The 9,746-nt window shown below is 44.8% G+C and overlaps 1 pseudogene; it reads right to left on the bottom strand.

Moving 5' to 3' along the window:
• Window positions 1–6,090: 6,090 nt before the first annotated feature.
• Window positions 6,091–6,210, bottom strand: LOC136638097 (5S ribosomal RNA; annotated as a pseudogene).
• Between the last annotated feature and the right edge of the window lie 3,536 nt (window positions 6,211–9,746).

Here is a 9,746-nt window from a genome sequence, read left to right as displayed (position 1 = left end):
TTCCCAAAAACAAAAACCTCTGTTTCAAAGGGATCTTTCCATGCTGGTTTCCTCCATCAACAGAGAAGCAAGGGTTGTCCCTGATTTCTGAAATTCAGGGCACAGAAACAGCAAATATGGTGACCAGTTAAATGTATCCTGGTGAATTAAGCATTCGTCTGTAAGCCCTCCAGCCTGCTTTTTTTGCTGCTGTTGCTGCAGGAAAGAAAAACAAAACTCAACGACCTGATTTTGCAGGTTGGCACATTTTAGGCTGGATCAGCTGGCTAGTTGTGCAGCCAATTTCCAAAGCCACTTTGAAGCTGAGAAGAATTTTGGAAAAAAATAGAGTCCTGAGCCCTCTAAGTAAAAGCCATTTATCTTTCAGATGAAAAAGTGCTGGCAGTGGAAAAATTCCTGGGCTAAGAAGCTTGGTTCTTGGATGGGTTTTGGATACTTGGCAGTCTACTCACAATTCTGGATGGATTCATATGACCACTTACTCAGCGGTGCCTTTAGCTGCAGTAAGAAGTGGTCTTCTGTCATATCTGGCTATGTACTGAACAGAGCATGACCGTGCCTCAGCTTCTTAAGATGTTCAAACAGTTCCAGGAGCATGGCAATATTTGACAACAAATTAGCTCAGTTGCTGTCATACAAACACTCTGCTGGGTGTTGCTATCAAGGAATCAAAGTCTCTGCTTGTTTCCCCAGTACTAGCAGTGGTCAGTGAGTGATTGCATTGCACACACATAGCCAAGAAGAAACTAGACAGTGAGGAGATTTGCTACCTTCACTAAACCTCCAAGTAAGACAGTGTCTGATTTCTTTTTCATCTACCAGTTTTGAAAACATACCCAAATACTAACTGGAGAGAGAACATAATTTAACACTATTTGAATGGCTGTCAATATATGACTTTTGAAACTCATTATGTCCCTCTGTCCAAATTGCACCATACTGAGGCTGATGGCCATGTCATCATCTCCTAACTGAGCCAGTCTAGAGCATCCCTGTGTAGTGACAGCAGACAACTGGTTTCCTCATAAGCAGTAGACTGTTTTAATGATAGCACCTAACCCTTGATGAAGCCTGGAGTGAAAATCATATGGCTGCAGGGAGACTGATGGGAAAAATTCAGCTTGTAATATGAGACTGCCATTAAATATGAGCAGCATTATAACCATTTTAAATAATCTTCTGAATAAGAATACAAAGAGTTTTTTGTCTGGAGTAAAAAAAAAACTGTTAATATTTGCAGCAAAGACAGCCTTTTTGGGGTGGGTGCTCATTAGGATGGTGCAATAGGAAAGGGCTAATGTTTCCCTTTCCATAAGCTGGGGATCCCACTCAGAATTGGGGCTTCCCATGGTTGCTTCTAGTGCAGGGGTAGGCAACCTTAAACACTCAAAGAGCCATTTGGACCCGTTTTCCAGAGAAAAGAAAACCTCGGGAGCCACAAAACCCTTTTGACTTCGAAAATGAAGATAGCACTGCATATATAGTTTTTTTTACCTTTATGCTGTTATAGGTCCCATTTTTATAATTTAGCCCCCTCTTGTAGCTTTTAGTTAGTTTTGTTATACACTCTTGTCCTGTGTTTGCAGACACCTGGTCCTCTATGGAGGTTATGACATCTGTTTATCTTACATGGATACTAAAGAACTCCCCCCACCTTCCAGAGGCACCCTGCTGGAAAGAAAAAAGGACACAGACTCCAGAGGTGGGGAAGAGCCTGAGCTGGGGGGGGGGAGGTGGGGGGACAGCCACAGGCCAGCTTCTGCCCTGCCTGCCTGCCCTCCCTCCCTCAGGCTGCAACCCTCTCCACACTATCCTGGGAGTAAGCCCCATTGGCTACAATGGGACTTCTGAGCAGACAAGTTGGTTGGAGCTCTCAGGTTGCAGTCCTCTCCACACTTTCCTGGAAGGAAGCCTCACTGACTACTTGTGAGTAGTATTGGAGGGGGCTGAGGCTGCAGCCCTCCAAACCTTCCTGGGAGGAAGCCCCACTGACTACAGCGGGGCTTACTTGTGAGTAGACCTGCACAGGAGAAGGCTGAGGCTACAGCCCTCCACACCTTCCTGGGAGGAAGCCCAATTGACTACAGCTTACTTGTGAGTAAACCTGCACAGTAGGGGTCTGAGGCTACAGCCCTCCACACCTTCCTGGGAGTAGCCCAGGGACTACAGCGGGGCTTGATCGCAAACAGACCTGCCGGGCGCGGGCTCCCACTCACCCGTCCTTGCGCTTGGCCTTGTAGACGTGCTTGTAGGTACCCCTGCCCACTTTGCAGCCCTCGTACTCGAAGAGGTCCTCCACGCGCCCACACTCGCCGGTCAGCTTCCACCAGCACCAGGGAGGAGGACGGGGAGGCCCGCAGCCGCGATGCAGACCATCCAGGTGGGGCGAGATGGGGATGGGTGGGGACTCCCACAGGGGACGGCACTGAGGGAGGAGTGGCTGCTGCTGGCCTCGCCGCCGCCTCCTGTTCCCCTCAGCCGGCTCAAGAGACGCCGCACGCCAGCCGGTGTCTTACATTGCAAAAGCCTCCCCAGCCACTCTCTAGGCGCTCTGTCACCCCCTTTGCCACTTTCACCTGGACTCTGGAGCCGCAGCAGACGGCTGAAAGAGCCGCGGGTTGCCGACCCCTGTTCTAGTGGAATGAAAGTCCTTTCCACTATTATTAAGTACCGTATGCACCTTACTGATACATCCCATTTGATCACAGTGGACCTTTTTACCCAGTTCCATCTCCTCTAAATAGCAGCAGTTCTCCCAAGTCTCAGGTGGAGTCTGTTCAAACCCTGAACATGAAATCTTGTGTGCAAAACTTGTGTCCTATAAGTAAGCCAAAAGCCTGTTAAAGGTTGATGGGTTTTTTTTGGCTTAATTTTAAACATATGCCTAATATTGGTATCTATTTTATATGCAATTTATCCATATTATTTTTAACTTATTTTTTCCCCTCAATACAAAACTGTTGCATCTGTTCACTGACTCAGTTCTGACTTAAGAGTTGTTCGTTTATCCCAAAGTCATTATTGCCTCCCTTTAGTTCACTTGGGGAGGGCAGCAATTGCAAAATGAATGAAAAGAGAGCTATATTAGGCAACACATTTATTGCAACAAGTGCTGACCCCCCCCCCCTTTTTAATGCACAGTAGCCCTAGTCTTATAACAAGCATTAATAATGGCCTGGGGTTTGTTATTGGAACTGCCACTGGTGATTTGCCTTAAATAGAACTCAAGCAAACCCTCTGTGTTTGTTTTTCTTGACAGGGTATCGAGTGGTGCTTTCCAAGAAACAAGGAAAAAACTGGATGTACAGTGGTGACTTTGACTCTGTTTGGCAAGAGCAAAGGCAGTCCACTAAACAAGAAGAGTACAGGCATGAAGTAAATGGGTCATTCCGAGAAGCCTTGTTTTCCTTTGTGGCCCACTCATCTGCAAATAATGAAACCTCACAGAAGCAGCTGGTAAGACAATCTATTTAGCAAGAGGCTTCTCTACAGCACCCGTTTCCACTGCGTTGTCAGAGCACTTCCCAAAGCAAGTCATATTTGCATGCCAATGTTCCTCAGATCAATGATCATCTTTATATTTAGACAGCACTTTTCCCATAGTGCTCAAAACCTTTCACATACATGATCTCGGTCATCATTCCAACACTAATGTAAGGTTGGCTGCTATTGTTGTCCCCATATTTCAAGTGGGAGACCAACAGCGCAATCCTGGGCAACTCTCCTGAGAAGTAAGTATCACTGAGTACGATGGGAGCTACTCCCAGATAAGGGTGTATCGGATGCAGCCTAAAGCTGAGATAAAGTAACTCAGTCTCACCATCCCTGTAATATGGCGGTGAGTTTGTGATTGAAATGCACAATCCCTGTGCTAAACTATTCTCAAAGAGTCGCCATCCTTACTACCCAGTGAGGGCCATGGGCAAGACCTGCTTCAAACATTGCACTATTGTGGACACTGCTTTGCCACTACGTGCACACCTGCATGGAAGTTTTGTGGGATTTCCCATCATCCTTTAGCCACTGCAGCATGACTTCAAATTGTTCTAATGCAGAATTTAAAACTCTAGAACTGTTCAGTTCCATCAATGATGATTCCTTAAAGCAATCCCTCATCTCATGGATGCAAGGTAAAAGCTGCAGAAAGGGTATCTGTGTGTGGGGGGGGGAGGGGTGAGACTGGTATTTTTTCTCCAAATATGCATAATAACTGATAATGTATCTTTGCATTGATTTATTTGCTTGCTTACTTACTTTGACTTCTAACAAGCCAACTTCTTTCCCCTCGCAGTGTACCTATGTTCAGAATAAACGAGCAAGTGTAGTATAGTGTTTAGAGCAGGGGTGTCAAACTCATTTCATACAGCAGGCCGAATAGCATTCATGATGCCTGCTGAGGGCCAGAGGTGATGTCATTAGGCAGGAAGTGATGTCATTAAGCACGTCACAACCAAAAATAAGAACTTTTTTCTCACTTAGAAACTCATTAGCTGCAAATAGCAGAAGAGAAAATTTGCAAATCTTGATCATATTTCAAGATATGGAAGAGCCAAATTTTCAAGTGGGCAGCCCTTTCAGCAGTAGCCTTGGCACTGCTCAGCAGCTGAGAGCCTGAGGGCCAGATTAAAAGCTTCTGTGAGCTGTATCCAGCCCCTGGGCCTTATGTTTGACACCCCTGATTTAGAGTGTTGGATTGGAACTGAGGAGATCTGGTTCACATTCCCACTCAGCCACAAAACAAACTGGGTGATCTACTACTTCACAGGGTTGTTGTAAGGCTTAAAATGGAGTGTGCGGTGGAGGATAATGTATTGTGATCTCCTGTGGAGAAGGGGAAGGGCAGGACAAAAATAAAACATGAGCTATTTGGGGGGGGGGGGAAGGATGGAAGGAAAATGTAAAAATAGGCTGAAATCAACAACAGATGCCTGTCAACAGGCAGAAATCAACTGCATCTGCATGCAAGGAACAGAAAGTAGGTTTGCTGAAGTTCAGCTTATCATTCCCCTCTTAGAGACAGAGAAGCAGCCCTAGCCAAGAACAAAGCTCAGCTTGTAGCTTTCTCCATCCCTAATGTTCACAGCAGGTTACAAATTCTAAAAAGTTATCATTAAGAATATCCTCCCCCCCCCCCCCCATACACACAAAACTTGACTCTGAGCTTCTTCCTAGTTCAACAAAAGATCTTTCTTTTTGGAACTGGCTTTAAACACTTTAAGGCTAGAACTTTACTCAGTTACCAAACTCAGGCTCTGGTCTAGAACCAAGCTTATATTTCAAGGCTCAGGGCCCAATCCTCAGGGTGAACAGGTACAATGGAGGACAGAGTGCCTATACCTTTAACCATTGTGTAGAAGAGGGAATTTACAAGTAAACAGGACTGTGAGGCTTAGTTTCGCTTTCCATAGGGCTCAATACATTACTCTGCTTGGAGGGAGGGACTTCCTTCTCAGGTGTTTTTGGGGGCTGCATTCATTGGATCAGGACCATTCTGCTGTCGTTGGATTCTCTCAGCCTGCCCTTTCCGACGGACTAAGGCAAATTCGCCTACTCATGAGTAAACGCGCAATATGGCTCACTTTCACTTTCCATAGGGATCCATGCATTTTTTGTTCTCCAGTTTTTTGGTCATAACTTTTGATAGAAAGGAGATATTTCCCTCTGGGTTTTTGCATTGCATTCCACTTGAAATTACACATCCAACGGTATATAATATGATGGGGTTACTCCTAACCATGATTTTAGTGCATCACCCCATGTGCGTGGCACCTGGTGTGGCCCGCACCCCTTAGCGACGCCACTGCTTGTCATCCTGCCAATCCTATCTCATTTTCACGTGCCAATGCAGCCTCAAAGTAAGGGAACAAATGTTCCCTTACCTTGAGGAGGCTCCCATGAGTGCCCCCACTGCAGGATGCAGCACACTTCCCATTAGCACGGCTGCATTGGTGCTAGAAAGTTGGATAGGATTGATCCCTCAGATATTAGTCCAATGCTTCTCAAGTATGTTACTTCAAAGCAGTATGGGAGGCCAATGTATTTTAAGGAGGTAGAGGTTGGCAACCTTCAGTCTTGAAAGACTATGGTATAAGCCTACAGCACCCGGTATTCCCAGGCGGTCTCCCATCCAAGTACTAACCAGGCCTGACCCTGCTTAGCTTCCAAGATCAGACGAGATCGGGCATGTGCAGGGTAACAGTTGCTGCAGGAGGTAGAACAGAATTTCCTTTGGACCCAATTTTCGTACAGAGTTTTGTTTCTTGTTTATTTGAGCCATTTCTTTCCATTGTTCTTTTTTGTCAACATCTTAGAGTTTACAGGTAGAGGAGCAAAAGCTGTTTTTATCAGTAACAACTTCTCGGGCATTCTTTTTATTACTGCCTGAGTCTTGCTAGCATTTGTTCTTTATACCCACACTGTGACTCTACCTACATATTATCTGAGAATCTGCTAGTGCTGTCTGGGTCACTTGGCTGGGCTGAAAGACAATCATTATTTACAGGCACAGAGAAGTCTTGTAACATTTATGCCAATGGCAGTAACCCCTAGAAAAACCCATAAAGGGTCTGTTTCAGCACTCAGCAAGCTGTCACTCTTTCAGTACGGCTATCCTGAAAATGGTTCCAATGTTTCAGAGCTGTGGCAAAATGGCTATCAGAATTGAGTCTTTATTATATAACCAAGGTAGAAAAAGAGAACATTTAAAGTAACGGCCTACCACATTCTCCCATACATGCATTCAGGTTGATAAAGTTCAGAGATTTGCTTGCAGAAGTCTAGCAGGAAACACTTTCAAACCACAAATTTTTGAAACAAATTTTTTGAAACAAGTCTGGAACATCCCATCAGAGCAGCTTTCCTCTTAGAGATTTGGTTTATGTTCTTCTCAGTTCACCATGTTTCCGAGGGTGTATTATACATGTAGATAGATGCTGAATGTCACCCAATTTATCTCTTGCCAAAATTTGCAATGAAATGCCTAGTTCCAGACTGGTCCTGCTTCCCATCCGAATGGATTTTATAAGATACGGGGAAGTCTGTAGAGCCTGTGCATTTTGTAGGACAACACATATTTAAATGTGCATTTTGCAGTGTATCATTGCACCACCAGTTTGGAAATCTATGAAATGGTTTTAAAAATAATACGGGGCAGGGGGGCAGGAGATGGGAAAAAATCTGGAGATTTTTAGTGGAAGAGAAAGGACCAGTTGCAGAGATAATCGCACAACCTGAGAAATATTTTTTAAAATTTTACTTGACTTTGCAAAAAGATTCAGGAAAGGTTTCATGTCTTGGAATTCGGCCTCTCTTGAAAGTGAATATGTGTCACAGCAGGAGCCAGTAAGGTAAAGGTGGGGGATTCCCTGTCCCATCCCTAAATTACCAGGCACTGATTGCTGGCAGCCTTCTCACTAATCACTAATTCATGTTTTGGTCCTATATTGAAATGGGTTCATGCAGGGCCTCTGAGAGGAATTTTATCAGGGATTACTAAGTTTCTTTTGGGCCTTATTGCAAAGGGGGAGGAGTGAAAAAAGTGTGGGAGAGTGGTGACCGGTGAGCAGTATAGGGGCAGGAAGAGGCGAAAAAGGATGGAGGGAGGGTAGAGACAGCTGGAAAAGTCTTTGGAGCCCACGTCTACCCATCCATGTGGCATCAGTACTGACCCAAGCATCCCCAGTCATGGTAGTGTCCCCAGCATCCCGTGCGGGCAACAAGTCTGAGTATTTAGGAAAATGTAAGATCCCAGGAAATTTCTGGGCCCCCTCCTCTGGCTCCTGTGCCCCCCTTTTGACCCTGGACCCTGGTACAACTTACTCCCTTTACCTCCCTCTCCTAGGCCCTGGGTTCATGGATCAGCCTTCTATCAAGGAGCTATAACAGCACTGTCTGTGTCTTGAGATTTCTTTCCTGTTCAAATAGCAGCTGTGTGGGGCTTGATGTGGATCAGGATAATGGTTCAGAAGTTTTAAACAAACAAACAAACAAACAAACAAACAAACAAACAAACAAACAAACACTTTAATTCTGTGCTTTTCCCATAAAAAATTACTTCCAAAGTTGCTCTAGACCCCCCAAGGGGGAAATTTGCTGCAATGCCATCTTCAGAGGCCAAAAGCAGCTTGGGGAGGACAGTGCCACAGAGGTAAAGAGTTATGTACCCACTGTCTTTGGTACAATAGTCCTTATTCAGATCAGGCCTCTGCATAGCTGCTATGTGAAAGTGAATTAAGCTCCAAAGTAGATAATGACACATTTAATGATAATATCTGTTTTAGACAGCAGTTCCTGGTTTGTAGCATGGTATTCACATTATGTTAGGAGCCAGAATCCATCCTGGGCCATCCCGCACAGCTTTTGCTCCCTCTTCGAATGCTTTAGCTTTGTTATGGGATGCTGCATTCCGTCTGGATGATGATGCAGCCCAGGTGCCAGAACAGCACAATCTGCTGCCGCTGGCTTGTTCCTAAGGAGGATCATACCAAACAGTGCTCGAAAATTGGGGAAATGTCATGAGAAAGGAATGAAGAATGAAACAAATGAAGAGTGAAAAATGTATTCAGGGAGAAAAGACAAACTGATGATATTTTTGTTGTGGCAGCAAGATGTTAAGGGAGGTAACAAGCTTGTCAATTGATTTATGTTGCTGTGCTTACTGTGATTGATCTTGGTGTAAAGAGTGGTGAACTGGTCCCATTCTTCCTTGTTTGGCAGTCACCAGTATTGTAGACTCACCACTAGAGATTACTGGGACAGATTCCCATCCCCACATTGTTGCTTGGCATACACTGCAGATGCACTGACTACAATAGGGCATTCCTTCCTCACATTATAACCAAACAAGGCTAGGAGGCTATATAAGTGCCTTTGCTGATTATATCTGGTTTGTTTCACAAAATTTCCTTTGCGTTTTCTTTTAGCCCTACACTTGAGTTCCAGGGATGTCCTGCTGCCCTGAGTATCAACAAAAGGCTTTGGAAGCATCTTTCTGCTGCTAAATACCTGGCTGGAGCTAATAAATTCCTCTAAAAGGCCTCCAATATGTATGTTGCCCCCCCAACCCCCCAAGCTGGGAGCTTCTAGTACACCATACTTGATTAACTGACTCTGACTGGAACATTGCCTGTTCCTCTGATGGCCAGAGTGCGCTCAGTCTGGGCTTTTCAGAGGTGCACTTCATTGTATTCAAGGAAATCCCAAGGAACTACAAGGAAAAACAAAAGACATTTCTGCTGGGAGTCAGCCAAATGCTTCTTAGGCACATCATTCAGGACTTGCAGACGGAACATAAACCATAATTAGAATGGGATGTGGTATGTGCTGGAGCTGGAGTGGGGGGGCAGGCAGAGGGGAGTGCCATTTGAACATGAAAACCTGTTGCCTGAGGGTTTTATATATACAACACATGCCCACGCTTCCTGCTTTTGTGTGTGGGGGGGGGCGTATGTGTAGAATTTGAGTGGCTCAGTCGAGGGTGTGTGTCTATCACATAAGTAGCACCAAAGCTGATCCTGTTTCAACCCTGCTTTTAGTAGTAGAATTCTTAATCTGTCTTTTTGCTTTCACCTCAGAAAGTGAAGGACAAATTAAGTCTCTTTCTACAAGTGAAAACAGAATGATTTTTTCCCAAGTGCAAATAGTATGATTGAGTTTCCAAACCTTTGTTTTTGAGAAGTGTAATTATACCTTAACTGAAGCCAAACTGTCAAAACATGGTAGCCAAGCATTCCTTTCGAAAATGCATT

The sequence above is a fragment of the Tiliqua scincoides genome, chromosome 1, assembly GCF_035046505.1.
Source record: "Tiliqua scincoides isolate rTilSci1 chromosome 1, rTilSci1.hap2, whole genome shotgun sequence".
Lineage (NCBI taxonomy): Eukaryota > Metazoa > Chordata > Lepidosauria > Squamata > Scincidae > Tiliqua > Tiliqua scincoides.
Note: the sequence above shows the minus strand (reverse complement) of the source record. Positions and strands in the feature narration are given on the sequence as shown.